Source organism: Chelonia mydas, chromosome 6 (genome assembly GCF_015237465.2).
Source record: "Chelonia mydas isolate rCheMyd1 chromosome 6, rCheMyd1.pri.v2, whole genome shotgun sequence".
Taxonomy (NCBI): domain Eukaryota; kingdom Metazoa; phylum Chordata; order Testudines; family Cheloniidae; genus Chelonia; species Chelonia mydas.
In genome coordinates this window covers 124,424,688-124,431,380 of record NC_051246.2, presented here as the reverse complement: position 1 = coordinate 124,431,380, position 6,693 = coordinate 124,424,688, and positions in this window count along the sequence as shown.

Here is a 6,693-nt window from a genome sequence, read left to right as displayed (position 1 = left end):
TGAAATATTTGTTGAATTCTTTAACGTACATGCAGTGCAGTGTTCAGGCTCCTTCTGCTGGGGTTTATTTATTTAGTCCAGCAGCCAAGTACTAGGTACACTAAAATCTGAGGAATAAAATCAATATCCTGAAAGCCAAATCTTGCCCTCTGTTACACCCCTGCAGCCCCACTGTACTCAGTGCTGAGTTAAGCCCTCTATCCCTATTGATTCAATAGTGTTGCAGTGGCATAAGTGAGAGCAGAAGTTGACTTAGAGAGTTTGGAACATAAACATCAGAATCAGAACTACTTCCCCCAGTGTTCGTGCCCCAAACACCTACCAGGTAAAATGTTATTGATTCAGTAGAATCAATGCACCGCATTGTCAGGAGGCAGTGCTGATCTAGTGACTTGGGGTTAGAGCTGAGAATCAAGCAACCTGGATTCTGTTCCTGGTTCACTGTGTGATCCTGGGCAAGCTGCTTCACCTCCTGCCTCAGTTTCCCCCATCTGCAATGCAAGGCAAAGAAATTGTGCATGTCTGTAAAGTGCTCTGAGAGCTTTACATGAAAATACTATGTTAGGGCAAAGCATTATTATCATGGATTGTTCCGCTTTCTAACACTCCAGAATGGCTCCAGGGAAAAGCAATTGGCCACTATGGCAAACCCTGGTCTCCTCATCTTCTTTGGACTCCTTTTGGGAGACTAGGTGCTTGTGTTCCACAGAACAGGATGCAGAGGAATTCTTCCCGTCACCGGGGTCATTAGAGAGACAAGGTGGGTGAGGTGATATCTTTTACTGGACCAACTTCTGTTGGTGAGAGAGACAAGCTTTCGAGCTTACACAGAGCTCTTCTGCAGGATACAAGATACCTGGTCTCCCTAATATCCTGGGACCAACACAGCTACAACAATACTGCATGCATCGGTGTCATTGGCATTTGCGCATGCTCCTCTCCCAGGCTCAGTCATTTGCAGACAGACAGACAGACAGACGGCAGTGTGGGATGGAGATGTGGTTGCAGTAAGACAGTGGGCATGAATGTATTAACCCTGAACTGAGAATGACAAAAGCTAGATCTATACTAGAGACTTTTGCCGGTATAGCTACGTCCGTTGGGGGGGATGTTTTATGACATTTTTATACTGGCAAAAGGCTTACTGTCAGCTCAGCTTTACTGGCAATGCTTTTGCCAATATAGCTTATTTTGTTCAGGGAACCGCTATAAGCTGCGTCTACACGAGGTATAGACTGGTATTGTCACACCGCCTCGCTACACTGCCAAAGCTTTTCTAGTGTAGACTAGGCCTCAAACACCAGGGAGATAAATAGTCCTTACTGAGTTAATGCCATCAACCCTTCTAATACAGCTGCTGAGATGGCACAGATAGCACTATGCCCCCAGACCCCTCCATGGGCTCTGCGTGTACTACACTGGTCTACACTACAAAGTTAGGTCAATGTAAGTCACCTTGTGTCAACCTATATCTGCCTGTGTCTACACTCCAGTTTGTCTCTGGCTGAAGTGCTCCATTACAGCAGTGCATTAAAACCATCTGCTGAATGGTGCTGAGCCATGGTCCACATACTGTGATGGATGCAGTGCGAGTGTAGACACTGTGTGACCTATGTCAACTCTAACAGTCCTCCAGCATCTGTCCCACAATGCCCCACACTGTCCACTCTGGTCACAATTGTGAACTCCATTGCACAGGGGTCACGGAGACCAGCAGCCACCCCCACTCCTTTAAAACCGTCCCATGATTTTGCATGCCTCCTCCTGATTGCCCAGCCTGGTGACCCCAGTTAGGAGCTCTCCCTTGTTGTGTGCAACTGCCCAGCCAACCATAGTGGCTACACATTGCAGAGGAATCACAGAATCATAGAATATCAGGTTTGGAAGGGACCTCAGGAGGTCATCTAGTCCAACCCCCTATTTTTGTCCATATCCCTAAATGGTCCCCTCAAGGATTGAACTCACAACCCTGGGTTTAGCAGGCCAAAGCTCAAACCACTGAGCTATCCCTGGGAGCTGCTGCCTGGAGTAGACAGGAGGTATTGGATCTCCAGGGCTGTGGGGAGACGAGGCGGTGCAGGCGCAACTGCGGAGTTGTCAGAAGCACGCACACCTTAGGGTTGCCAGTTGTCCAGTTTTTGACCGGAAAGGTTTGACCTCGTAGAAAAGGGACGCTGGCAGCTCAGGTCAGCACTGTTGACTGGGCTGTTAAAAGTCCGGTTGGTGTGGGGCTGGCAGGCTCCCTACCCAGCTCCGCGCAGCTCCCGGGAAGTTGCTGGCATGTCCCTCCGGCTCCTAGGTGTAGGGGCAGCCATGGGGGCTCTGCGTGCTGCCCCTGCCCTGAGCACTGGCTCCACAGCGTCCATTGGCCCGGAACCGTGGCCAATAGGAGCTGCGGGGGCGGTGCCTTTGGGCGGGGGCAGCATGCAGAGCCCCGTGGCCACCCCTCCCTCTAGGAGCTGGAGGGACATGCCAGCAACTTCCCAGGAGCCGCCTGAGGTAAGTGCCACCCAGAGCCTGCACCCCTCATCCCCTCCTACACCCCAACCCCCTGCCTCAGCCCTCCCGCACTCCAAACCCTTCTGCCCCAGTCCAGAGACCCCTCCTACACCCCAAGCCCCTCATCCCTGACCCCACTCCAGAGCCTACACCCCCAGCTTGAGCCCTCATCCCCTCCCACACCCAAACCCCCTGCCCCAGACCGGAACCCCCTCCCACACCCTGAACCCCTCATTTCTGGTCCCAGCCCACAGCCCACAGCCGGAGCTCTCACTCCATCCCACACCCACACCCCCTGAGCCAGCCCAGTGAAAATGAGCGAGTGAGTGAGGGTTTGGGAGAGCGAGCGAGGAAGGGAGGGGGAATGGAGTGAGCAGGGACAGGGCCTCAGAGAGGGGGCGGGGCCTTGGGGAAGGGACAGGGCAGGGGGCGGGGCAAGAGTGTTCAGTTTTCTGTGATTAGAAAGTTGGCAACTATGAGCAGATTGCACAGGATGCAGGAGAACGGATACCACAAGGACCAACAGCAGACCCATGTGAAAGCCAAGGAACCGCAGCAGGTGTACCAGAAGGCCAGGGAAGCCAACAATTGATCCGGTGCTGAGCCACAGACCTGCCGCTTTCACCATGAGCTGCATATCATACTTAGCGGGGACCCCACCACCCCTCTGCAGGCCACTGTGAATACCAAGGATCCTGAGACATAGACCCCTGCCATGAAGGGTAAGGAGGAGGAAGTGAATGGGGGCAAGTGACAGGGGAGCCAGCTATGCCATGAGCCAAGTCCTGTTCAGGACACCACTGCAATCCCGTCAGTCCTAGCGGCTGAGCACGGATGGGCCCGATGCTGGAGCAGGAGCCTCGGCTAAGTGTGTGAAATCATTTTCCGTTACAATGTTTAAATGTACAGATGGCACCTGACCCCAACTTAGCAGAACCCAGCTATCAATTTTATTCCTGCTAGAAGAGGTCCTGGTACCGCAACGAGAGGTAGCACTGTTCTCTGCTTTTCATTCCCCTCTAGAGTTAGGTGGGCCAGGGTGTGTTGGGGAGGCGATGCAGAGCAATTTGTTTATGCGCACAGGGATGTCCCTTGAATCCTCCGGAGAGATCTCGATGAAACATTCAGGTACTCTGCAATCCTCTCCTGAAGGTTTCTAAGGATGTCAGCCTGTCATCGGGTCCACTCGCTGCATATGGCACCTCCTCCTGGCGGCTCTGGGGATTAGGTCTTGCCAGGTGCTGCCCTCCTCTGGCGGTGTCTCTTCCCGTCATCTCTTTCACCCTTCGGTCCCTCTCACTCCCAGAGCTGTAGCTTCCTGTTCGTGGCTTGGCCTTCCCCTTCCAGGAAAATCAAAGTCCTTCCAGACTAGCTGTCTGGCTGGTGTCTCCAATGCCCTGTGCCACTACCCAGTGGGTGGTAAGGGAATGCAGGCCTGCCCTTTAGGCTGGGTTCCAGCCCAGGGACCTTGTGACAGGCAGCCAAGTCTGTACGGCCCTACCCCTAGCTGCTGTTTCCCTGGGCTTCTTTCTACTTCTCTGGCTTCCCCCTCTTTCTGGGTTTGCCAGCCTAAGGTCCCTCCTCTAGGGCGTGGTTACAGATACTTCCTTATAGTCCTCGCTGCTCACAGCTCCTGGGCTTTATACAGGCCCATCCTGCTCCTGCTCAGCTGAGCCCATTTTCCCCACTTCTGAGCTGGGTTGCTCCCTGTCTCCCTCTTTAGGTGCAGCCTGGGCAGTTAATTGGCCTGCCTAGCCACTTTACCCCCTCCAGGCTTTGTGTGGGGTGGGCACTCCATCACACAGCTTTCTTTCTTTCTCCGCAGTAGGACACTTTCCCATGCCAGGCACCATTGCAGTAAACAAGCTAGCGGCATCCAAGCCCAGCCAGCTTCTAAATGCCAGCAACCACTGAGCTCTCCGTGCCTTTGTCACACTCAGGAATGAGATATCAGCTGAATCACCACCGCCTGTGGAAAACTGCCATTGCCCTGTACTCATACCCATGGAAATAGTGGGTGAACTTTTACTGTTTTGTGCAGCCGCACAATTCCCTTCTAATTTTCCTGGCCCCTCGCTCCTGGTGGGCCATACTCCCCATAGCTAAGACTGCAGAGTGGTGCTGTGCAGAGGTGCTCTGAAGCGTCTTGTTTGAAACTCTAGGGAAACAAGGGAAGGGAGTTCTGAAACCTAACTTTTGCTTGCCGTTGTGACTGCAAATACAATGACACCTCTGTGTGTTTTATCTGTAGCTGCTGCCGTTGTAGCCTTGAGGGGTGGCTATAACCACTGGGATGTTTTTTCACTGAGGTCCAATCTTCTGAGTAATCAACGCCAGTGTCCCTTCATTCTGCCAAAAGCCCATTTAGCTGTCATTCTGCACCTGCTGAGCCAGCAGTTGACTCTTTCCTTGGTGCTGTCGAGGTGGCTGGTGTAGAGTTTCATGAGGCCGGGGAGCAAGGGGTAGACTGGGTCCTCCAGGATCACTATGGGTATTTCAACATTGCCAATGGTAATTCAGCGGTCAGGAAAGAAAGTCCCTGCTTGTAGCTTTCTGAACAGTCCAGTGCTCTTAAAGATGGGAACATGCGGTGTAGTTGTAGCCATGTCGACCCCAGGATATTAGAGAATCACGGTGGGTGACGTAATCTCTTTTATTGGACTAACTTTGGTTTGTGAGAAGAACAGGAGGACTCGTGGCACCTTAGAGACTAACCAATTTATTTGAGCAGAAGCTTTCGTGAGCTACAGCTCACTTCATCGGATGCACAAGCTTTCAAGCCACACAGAGCTCGTCTTCAGGTCTGGGAAAGATGCTCTGAGCACCGCAGCTAAATGCAAGGTGGGAACAGATTGTTTAGCATAAGTAGTTAGCACATAGAATATGCTAAACAATCTGTTCCCATCTTGCATTTAGCTGTGACGCTTGGCGCTCCTTTCCCACACCTGCAGAAGAGCTCTGTGTGAGCTCGAAAGCTCGTCTCTCTCACCAACAGACGTCAGTCCAATAAATGCTGTTACCTCACCCACCTCGTTTCTCTAAAGATGCGAGAGTCACGCACTTCCCCTAACCAGCCAATGTTGATTTTGGTGGAGTGTCCCCAGTAATCCAATGCTTGCATAACCATAGAAAAGTTGCCCTTTCTGTTGCTGTACTCTGTGACAAGGGTGGCCTGGTGCCAAAATAGGGTGTAATAGAGTCCTCAGTGGGTTAGGGGGCCGAGTGGTTAGCACACGTAGTGCCACCTCCCAGTGGGGAGGTCTTGCGGTCCAGGCCCTCTTTTAATCAGAGGAGGGCAAGAGGCTTGGGTCCCTCTGGTCACAGGGCAGTGATAGGGGAGCCCGGGCCTACCCACTCCACCAGGCTCTGACCCAGGGCCCTAGGAAGGTCAACAGTGCCTGGCCCCCGAAGGTGCCCTGTGAGTTACCCTCCCTGGTCACTTCTTCCTGCTGCTTTCCTCTCCCAGCTTCCAGTTCAACATAAAGAGAAAAAGAAAGGGGAACCAAACTGCCAGCCCCAGCCGGGCTCAGCAGAGTCATATCCCCTTGGGGAGGCTTTTCTGGAGCCCTTGTCAGCAACCTTCAGGGTCGATATGTCCTCCTCCCCACTTCTGAGCTGGGTTGCTCCCTTTTCAACCCTTCCTCCAATAGGAGCATGCTCTGCAGGGCTGGCGGGGTGGAGCTACCTGGGCCCAGTACTGTCCTTTAATCCTTTCTGGCCCCGTGTGGGGTTTGTACACCCCATCACACAGGGATATTCAGGCCATCTATCACCCCCACCAAAGTCCGGGAACCCCACTGCTGCAAATCCATCCACCATGTCCTGCACAGTACTGAGACTCGCAGTCCTCCATAGCAGGAGTAGATTAATGGCCCTGCACGCTTGCATGACAACAGCCCCCACAGTGGCCTTTCTAGCTCCAAAGTCATTTCCCACTGACCAGTAGCATCCAGTGTTGCAAGCTTCCACAGTGCGATTGCCACTCACTTCGCCGCCGCTAGGACAGCTCTGATTTTGGTGTTGCTGTGCTGGAGGGGTGGGGTGAGCTAAGCGCACAGAACAAGGAACGTGGCCTTTTGCACTGAAAACTTCTGCATCCTCCCAAACCTGCATTATGATGAGATCCCACCAGTCAGGGCTTGGTTCTCAAGCCCAGAAGCAGCACCCCACCATCTGCAGCTGCTCCATGAACAC